This window comes from Lactuca serriola, chromosome 4, assembly GCF_051521515.1.
Source record: "Lactuca serriola cultivar US96UC23 chromosome 4, Lser_US96UC23_V15, whole genome shotgun sequence".
NCBI classification, from domain to species: Eukaryota; Viridiplantae; Streptophyta; class Magnoliopsida; order Asterales; family Asteraceae; genus Lactuca; species Lactuca serriola.
This window is the reverse complement of record NC_136411.1, coordinates 218,776,231-218,786,496: the sequence shown is the minus strand read 5'-3', so window position 1 is coordinate 218,786,496 and position 10,266 is coordinate 218,776,231.

Sequence of the window (10,266 nt, the reverse complement as noted above, 5' to 3'; positions counted from 1 at the left end):
TCATCAAATCTAAGGGTCATAAGGTTTCTCTCTGATTCATGAAAATGATGGTGAGGAAACACTTCCACCAAGTATATTTTAAGTAGATAGCAATCTTTGCATTCTCAAAGTCGTTAGTGGAGCCTGTGTGGTTAACCGGCACACTAACATGGACTTATGAAGAAAAGGTCTAAACAATTGAGACCGGCATCCCTTTTCATTGTTCTGAAATTGCTTAGACACACCTGTGAGCTATCTAAGGGGAGGTGTATGATTTTGATAAAGTCTTATCAAAGCAATCTAGTATCAGAAATCTGAACTTTGGTAAGAAAGTCAATAAAGTATTGATTTCTAGAAGTCCAGTAATTTCTGGATATATGTCAAGGCTAGGGGGAGCATAAGTGTTATGCTAATAATCATCATGTTAGTGGGAGCATGATAATTATGATAAGTATTTCAAGACAACAATGTTAATTATAGAAAACAAAAATTTCAATTGTTGAGGTCGCCGAGGTTGAAAAAGTTGTTTTGCTATAATTAAGGGATAGTAAAATTATACTTCGTTTCAATTCTAAAAGGCTTAGATTGAGATTTTAATCATCTTTAGTCCAGAACATATATGAATTTTATGTTGGTTTGGTTCAAATTAAGAAAATTCATATATATTGCGTTCTCAAAATTCGATTATGATTACGGCATTCCTCTTCATAGTCAAAATTTTGAGAACATGGAAAATAAAAAATATTGTAGCAAAAGACTGATCTAGAATCAAGTCTTTATGTGAAACATCATGAATTGTGTCCCATTTGCTTTGGATACAGGATCGATTGCATGTGCTATAATATTTATCCTTTCTAAATTCTTCCAAATGCTCAGGGCATTAAGATGGGAAAAGAGTAGAACTAGATATGACTAAAATGATTAAGCAATTGTTGAGAAAAATCTAAGGTTTACCAAAGATTGGTTGCTCAGGTACAGTTAGAAGTATAGTGTTAATTTTGGAAGGATCATGTTGACATATTCTGAAAAGAGGCAACTCTTGTTCAAAAGTAATAGTCAAAATGGGAATATGGGAAGGTGGAAGTTGTTTAATAAATTTGTGTAAGATTAGGAAACTTAATGCAACAAGGATGTTTCCATGGAGTTGATCTCCATTGGAATGCTCTGTAATGTTTGTTGTCAAGTCTTTGTGACTTTGTGCATAATCATTACAAGAAGATCAATGCATATAAGTTTAGAATCTAACAGATTTCGGCAAATGGCATGAATTTGGAATTCTTGCATTCGCGGTAGGGATTTTGGACTGTGAAATGAGAATCATTGAAGTTATGTTCAATCGATCTATTTCACAAAGTAAAGATCATAGACAAACATAGTGTGCATACTTGGTGTATGGAAAAGCTATTGTTTAGAAAAACATAGTGTACATGCTCGAAGCATGGGACAACTAGTGTTTTTTAATTCAAGAATAAAGTTGATAGCTGAAACAGTATGCAATGAATAATGTGTAATCATATGGTGATAAATAAAAGGTGTTTTATTTATATTCATAAGTTCTGAGACCATATTGGATTCAATTATTCTTATGTTTCATTTTGCATGTTTTGACTTCCAGAATAACTAGGTCGTTCTTCCTAAATGACTAAGTTATTCAAGCCATCCACAGTCGTTCATATGTTGGAAGTAGATATGAATCAAGACTGTCATGGGTTAGGCTTGTAGAGGTCTAAGATGTTGGACAAGGTGGTGTTACAACACTCATGAGTGCTCATAAGTTTTGAATATTGGATTCAACCCGCGCTCATTGGAATCACTTCATGGATTTTATCACGAGTAATCATGAGACGATAATATCTTATATTCTTCAAACCTAGAGATATGAGTTGTTACTATGAGTTGGTTATACATTGATTGTACGAAAACGCATTGGTAACTCAATGTTATAAAACATGCCTTTGTGTATGATTCAACAAGTAGTAGAACAACACATATTAGTCGAAGTTTATCCATTCCTTTTACCTTCAGGATAAAAGTGATATCTGTGGGCCCCTCGATGATTTAATGATGACACATGTGAGTGCTTGGCCAAGCAGGACTGATTTGATCTATTCAATTAGTCAGTCGTCATAAATCGGAAATTAGGATACAACAAATGGACAGAGAGAATGATTTTAATCCATGTTTCAGTCCATATGATATCTAGAATGGAGGAATACATGATCCCTTATCTAATGGACAAGTCATTGGCAAAGGGCAGAGTTCATCGACAAAGTCAAAGTTCGACAACGGCTTTTGAGTGCTACGATTGCCAGTAGGTTTGAAGTCACACTCAATAATAGTTTTAGATTTATCCAAGTGGGAGACTATTGGATTAGCGTCTAATTCCATAAATCTAAATTGTATGTACTTGACCCGACTCGGCATGGTCCATTTGGGTTGCATGGCGTGGAAACATTTGGATAGACCGTTTGTGAGAAAAGGACATTTGTGACATATTAATATATTATAAGTTCTAATATATTAATATAAAATCATGTTATTTAATTAGTATTGATCAGGAATTCATTTGGACTTAATTTAGTGATCAAAAGAGATTAATTAAATATATGGGGATTGATTGTGTAAATCATTAATTCTTATATATGTGGGCTTATGATCCAAGATTCCTTATGTTGGGTTTAACCTATGTGGTGACCCATGGATACTCCATGGAGGTTAAAACCCATGGAGCATAAGGAATGGGAAAAGTCATGAGTTACATGGTGTAACCCTAATAGCCACACTATATAAAGACCCATTTAGCTCAAGAAATTGGCACTAGTGATACATATATGAGGGCTAGCCGATTTGAGCATAAAGTGTCTTCTTCTCATGGTTATTCCAAGTGTTGATGATGTTGTGTGAACCATTTGAGGTGTCACACTTGGGGCACTAGGCTCTCGAGCTTCATGTAGTCAAGTCACATCAAGAGGTATGTATTCTAACTTGTTATATTACCCAAGTATTAAAAGATTGTATGCTAGATAGGGCAATACCTTGGAATATTCATATTTTCATGTATAATAGGGAAAACATAGATACAAGGTATTTTGGGTTGCATGTACACTTAGGAGTGTTAGAATGCTCAAAACCCAACAATAAGTACACATCCCAGTCCTTGATTGGATGCATCGCAATATACAACGAAGTCTTCTGTCCCTTCTGGAAGAGACAAGACAGTTTCATTGCACAGGGCTTGCTTCAGTGTCTGAAATGCAGTGTCTTGTTTCTCTCCCTAGCTGAAAGTTACACCCTTCTGAGTCAGGGTGGTAAGTGGTTTAGCGATTCTGGAAAAATTTTGTATGAATCTACGGTAATAGCCAACAAGGCCTAGGAATTGGAGAATTTCTGTTAGCGTTTTTGGTGCTGACCAGTTCTTGATTTCTTTAATTTTGGAGGGGTCCATGCGAATTCCCTCTTCGCTGATCACGTGACCTAGGAAGTCAACTTTACGAATCCATAACTTGCACTTTGAGAACTTCACATAAAGCTTTTCTACTCGTAATTTCTCCAAGACCTGTCGAAGGTGCTGACTGTGCTCTTCCTTACTTCATGAGTAGATGAGTATATCTTCAATGAATACTATCAAAATTTTGTCTAGGAAGGAATGGCATACTCGGTTCATTAAGTCCATGAACACTGCGAGTGCATTTGTTAGTTCGAAGGGCATCAATATGAATTCGTAGTGACCATATCGAGTTCAAAATGTCGTTTTAGGAATATCAATCTCATGGACTCACAGTTGGTGGTACTCGGATCTCAGGTCGATCTTTGAAAAGTAGTTTGCTCCTTGGAGTTGATCAAACAAGTCATCTATTCGTGATAGTGGATATCGGTTCTTAATGGTGAGCTTGTTTAGTTCGTGATAGTCGATGCACATTCGGAATGATCCATCCTTCTTCTTTATGAACAGGACCGGTGCTCCCCAAGGTGAGAAGCTCGGTCGAATGAATCCCTTACTTAGTAGTTCGTTTAGTTGGCTGGATAATTCATGCATCTCATCTGGGGCTAGACGATATGGTGATTTGGTTACTGGCGTAGCTCCAGGAATAAGATCGATTCTAAATTTGACATGTTACGTAGGAGGCACTCCTGGAAGATCTTCGGGAAATATGTTGGAAAATTACAGACATCGGGAATGTTCTAGATGTCTTTCACTTCTCGCTTTTCATCCACGACGTGTGCCAAGAATACGTGGTATTCTTTGCGTAGGTATTTCCGAGCCTTGATGCAAGAAACAATGCGAAGGTTCATACTAGGCTTATCGCCGTAAATGACGACGATTTTGCCATTTGGCAGATTAAGGCGAATGGCCTTCTCGTAGCATAGAATATCAGCATGATGGGGACATAGCCAATCCATTTCGATGATCACATCAAAACTTTTTATTAAGACTGGCATGAGGTTGATTTGAAAAGAATGATTGTTTAGTGAGAGCGTACAGTCTATGTATATGTCATTAGTGTTTTCCGTCTTTCCATTTGCCATTTTCGACGATAAATGTTTCGTTTAAAGATTTTGGTGTTTGATTGAGTAAATGTTTAAACTGGTGGCTCACAAAACTCCTCCACACTCCACTATCAAATAGTATGCATGCATAAGAGTTATTGAGGAGAAACGTACCTGTGACCACGGTTGGGTCTGTTATTGCCTCCTCATGTGCCATTGTCAGTACTCTTCTTACCCCCATGCATTCCTTGTTTTCGGGCAATCCCTCTTAATGTGCCCCGTTTCTTCGCATCCGTAGCAAGTGTGTCTCGCTCCTATATTTGCGGTTGAGGCAACTTGTTGTGTTGGCTCTTTGCTGAAATGGATTGTGTGTCCTTTCTTGTTGCACTTCGTGCAATACATTTCCCGACATGCACCGACATGGTGGTGGTTACACTTAATGCATTTCGGTTGATTCCCAACATATTGCTTAGCGGGTGTTGGGGCTGCTGGGATAGTAACGGCGTGAGCTGCCACCACTTGTTGTCTTTTGGAGGTTTCATCTGATGTTTTGCTCTTTCTTTTGTTCCAAGGACTTTTTTGTTGTGGCGTTATTTTGGTTGTTCATGGGGCGGCTGTTATTATTCCCTGATAAACTCCATGATCAATGAGTCGTTGCGCCAAAAATTTTACATTGTTGAAGGTAGTATGCTTGGAAGCTATTACATACCCTTGCATCTGGGGTGACAATCCCCATATGTATCTTTCCACCTTTTTTGCTTCTGGGGTAACCATCTCGGGACACAATACAAAGAGATCACAGAATCTGGCCGTGTAGGCAGCGAGGTCAGATCCAGTCATTTTAAGGGTCCACAACTCATGCCCCAATTTTTCCACTTCGCCCATTGGGCAATATTCTTCTAACATCAAGATCTTCAGGTCATCCCAACTCATCGAATTTGCTACTGGGAGGGTTAACGCTTTGACATGGCTCTTCCACCAAGCAAGAGCTCTGTTGGAGAAGGTGTATGCTTCATATTTAACTTTACTTGTTTCTGAACACACACATATTTCGAAGACTGATGCAGTCTTTTCGAACCATTGCATTAGTGCGATTACTCTTCCAGTTCCATTGAAGGTTTTAGGTTTCCCATTGGTAAAGTCTTTATATGAACACTCCCTATGGTGTCCATGACTTTCTCCATGTGTAAGTCCCAAATCTGCTTGTGTATCAATCATATCCGTTTGATGGTGCGGAATCCCAATCAAACGGATGATGTCAGATCAAAATCGAAGAGAAAGAGAAGAATAATAATATGAATCTATGATGTATTCAAGATTGGAATGATGAACAATACACAAGATTCACACACACTTGCACCTTCTCTCCTTTCTCTCTCTTTAACACCTTAAAATACACACACTTAAGCTCCTTTCTTCTCTCAGCTGTACACTCTTTTCTATTCATCAACCACTCCTCACCCACCTAACATCTATTTATATGTGTATATGGAACATGGGTCGTAGATGGGTTCACGACCGTGAACTGGTTTACGGTCATAAACATTCTCCTGGCCATGAACACAGCCACAAACGTATATTACATTATAGAAAAACTAATTGCCTAGAAAAGCAAAGTATAAACCAATATTTTAGACCCAACACCATGGTTTGAGTGGTTAGTACCATTTCCCGCTCCACTGGCACCGCTTGCATTTATTTGTGTTATGGCGGCTGCTACCGCAACAGTTATCGCAACTTGGAACATAGAGGGATCATTGTGGAGGTGGAGGCGGTGGTGGAGTTGGTGGAGTATTGTTGAAACGTCTGGGATTCTTTCTTGGTGGATCTTTCTGCCATAGAGTTAAAAGTGAAAAGATGGTAATTCTTTAATAATAATCGTAAGTCAGGTACTAATTAACTAATTTTATTAGTTTCTACATGCAGTATGTTCCGACTCATAATATGTTTTGTATTGAATTCATAGTAGAAATTTATGTAAGAATAAATTTTTGAATTTCAATAGTAATACTCTCAATAGAGTGAAATGCTTGTCAATTTCTTTGATATATTGATACATAATGTTTGGAAATTTTGACCTTGACATTGGTCTACAATACATCAAAGTTTAAAGGAAAACCTTGACAACATTACGATTCCCTGAATAGTGTAAACACCTAGACACATGGTTGAGTTTATAAGTAGATAAGAGTAATATTTAATACATATATGCTGTCCTAATCTATATAAAAATGTGAGTAGTGTAAACACTACTCATGGAGAGTGCTACCCTGAGTACTAGACTCTACCACTTCATGTTTTGCTTCTCTCAAACGTTGCTCCAGCGTAGCCTGATGCTCCTGAAGTGCTCTAATTTCAGCTCATGCAGCAATCATTTCATCTTGAAGAGCTTCGGTGTGGTTCCTGGTTTGATCATGGTCTTCGTCCAGACGGCGAAGACGGACAACATTAATCTCAGCGGTGGCACCAACTTCCATGATTTGGCTGGTGGATTCCCTTGCCTATCCCCCCCTGGTTAGCGATGCGACGAACTAAGACCGGGAGAGCCCTGTTTTCCGAACCTCCTTTGGAGAGGTTATAGAAGCCTCTTTCCATTTCGTAAGGCGGGTGTTGGCCTTGTTCTTGGCTCCATCTTTGTAAGTCCGTGGCCCATCTTGGCATCGGGCCATGGAAGTTCTATCTGAATGCAGGGTACCAGACAACTTGCAGTGGATTGTAGACCTTTGGCTTTGAGTTGATATCTTCTGAATCCTCTTCGTCTTCGTCTTCCATTGGTTCTTCTTTGGAATCCTCCTTTGGATCTTCCACGATCCAACCTTCGTTTCCTTGATTTGGGAAATATGGGTCTCCATGTGGGTGAAATCCTGACATTGTGTCTGTGTGAGAATAGAGATATGAGGAATACATCAAAACATAAGTGTATACGTCGAAGCCTAAATACAGTAGTTACGGTTATTATGGTATTACAAAATACTACTATAGTATTTTTAAATTTTATGTTTGGTTCTCAAGTTTATGAGATTCGTAAGTTTTTAGATTTGTTGCCCACTACGACTATAGTTAATCATGCTATATTCATTATAGACCTGATTACATACTCTTACACGTACTTGGAGTGCTCAACGCATCTTTAATACTTTTGTTTTATTTATATTATGACACTGTACTAGTACGTATATATGCATGTATACTTTTTATAAACATATTAATATATTTTAAAAAGCATAACTCTTGGTCAGAGTGTTTTAGAACCATTGTATTTATAGTTGTATATCATATGGTTCGATACACTTAGTTCACTATAAACAATACTCTGATACCAATCTGTCACACCTCCAAACCTGAACGGCAGAAACGTTCGGGGGCGGAGGACATCATGTGCAATATCATAACAATTGAATAGTAAAGAAAGCAAACACAACTATCATATACGTAATTGAAAATGTTACACCATTGTATGTGTTACAAGTTTCCAAAATGTCAATTACATTATGATGTCAAAAGATTTCCTCAACGCTTTAGCTTCAGTTCTTCAAAAGTTGTTGATAACTTGTTTTACTTGTTTCTAGAGAATACAAATTATTTGAGAAAAAGTGTCAACATTTAAGTTGGTGAGTTCATAAGCATCTGTATGAATAAATATATGTCATTCAATGAGATGAAATCATGTTTGCTTCTAGAAAATCCAAAATTTTCTATAAAATGAGTTGCAATACGTTTGTTTATAAAAATGAGAGTGTTTATCCCCGAAAATCCTATATTTTCCATAAAGTTGATTTGTAAACTATTTATTTGTAAAGTAATCGTAATTATCCCGAAAAATCCTATATTATCCATAAAATTGAACTGTAGTCTTATACATTTCAAGACCGTAAATTACAAGTATATCTGCCATACTTAGTTTAATAACATGTAGTTTTATTCGTAAACAAAATCGTTCGAAGAGATGTGTTTTTACGTAAAATAAGTGTATTGTCGATTTCACGTAAAATAACGTATTGTTGTTTAACATGTGGGTTTTCATAAATGTGATATTAATGATTTTCCTGCCTCGATGTTCTTCAGATGTCGAAAAGTTATGACATTTGTCACCCATAACCTGCCGGTCGTTATGTAGCTAACAGCCAGGATGTGGGATCATTAGTCCCGTATAAATATATACCAAAGTATTACGCTCTCCGGATGGAGACTCTGGTTATAAAACATGACTTCTGTGTATACCTTGGTAGGTACGACGAAGACGATTAACTCACAAATTTCCAACGAAATACATGTTTTTGTAATGAAAATGTTCGTATATGTAATTGTTACCCTTTTCGTAATGTTTATAATATATAAAAATAATCATATTTTTATATAATCGTTTCTTTTCCTTGAAAGGGTAAAATATAATGAATGTTTCCAAACTATACCTATTATAGTTTATAATAGATAACTGTTGAGTCATAAGAAAACGACAATAGTTTGTAGTTTAACACGAGTTTCCATATGTTTACTTGTATACCCCCCTAAAACGTCAGGAAAAGACATGATAATGTAGGGTATAAAATCACCTTAAGTTTGATTGCAGGTAGAATCTAGCAATAAACTGACAGCGGTTAGCGATCGTCGGCCCGGGAATGGCTCGAATTTAGCAACACGAGAGAGTGTGAGTTTATTTTTGGTGTAACAAGACCAGGAGGTCGGACTTTTGATTTATAGGTTGATCAATTCAAGTCCACGTCGTGGGCTTTATGTCTATGTCGTGGAACTAAGCTGCGTCACCTCATAGACTTGCCATCTGCGTTCTAGCTTCAAAAGGTGTATGGTTGACATTTTCATGTCGTGGCCTTTATGTCCCCGTCATGGGACCTTAAAACATTACTCCCGTAGACTTAGCGCGTGTTTTTTTAGCCCCGATTAGTGTCCTTGACAAATTCCATGTCGTGGAGCTTACGTCATGCTTTTAGACAGCTGTATCTTCGGAAGATCATAACTTTTGCATACGAGTTGCGTTTTCGACGTTCTTTATATCCACGCATAGGTGGAGATGTACTCTACAACTTTCATTTAGATTACTAAGGCTAAAAAGTAATCTATCATAAACTCCCTTTTTACGATTCCTAGTGTCGTGTTAGTTTTGTCGCGAATTTCGATAGGTTATAACTTGTTAATTTATTATATCTTATAACTAAATTTAATGTACATAATAACTTTATATAAATATGCCCTTAGGCATACAAAGCTCTTTATTTCATCAATGTTACATGGAACAAACTACTGATAGATGGTTGAAGTTTAAACCTAGTTTATTCTAGAATTTCAAGTTGTCACACAATGTATTCGAGTATGTATATGTATGTGTGTATGGGTATAGATATGTATGTATGTATGTGTGTTTGTGAATATGTATGTATAGGTATGTGTGTATGTGAGTGTCTATCCGTATATATATATGTGTGTATGTATGTGCATCTGTATGTGTATGTGTATGTGTATGTGTATATGTGTATGGATGTGGTATGCCCGACCGTTTGGTAATTTGTTAGGCTAAAACTATGTAAGACCCGAGTTTGAATACACCATCTCCCATAGATGCATACACATACACCCTCTCCCATTTTTTTGATCCGTCCTAACTCCAACTATAACTTCGCTGACCTCCGCTCCTCTTCCTTATATCTGACGTCGCTGCTACGACTTCTCCCTGTTTCTTACCGCCATCGACATCGCCATCATTAATTCAGGATACATCACCGATACACCTCATTGCCACTCCTCCGCCAAACTCCGCCTAGAAATCTTCACTGGTCCACCTCG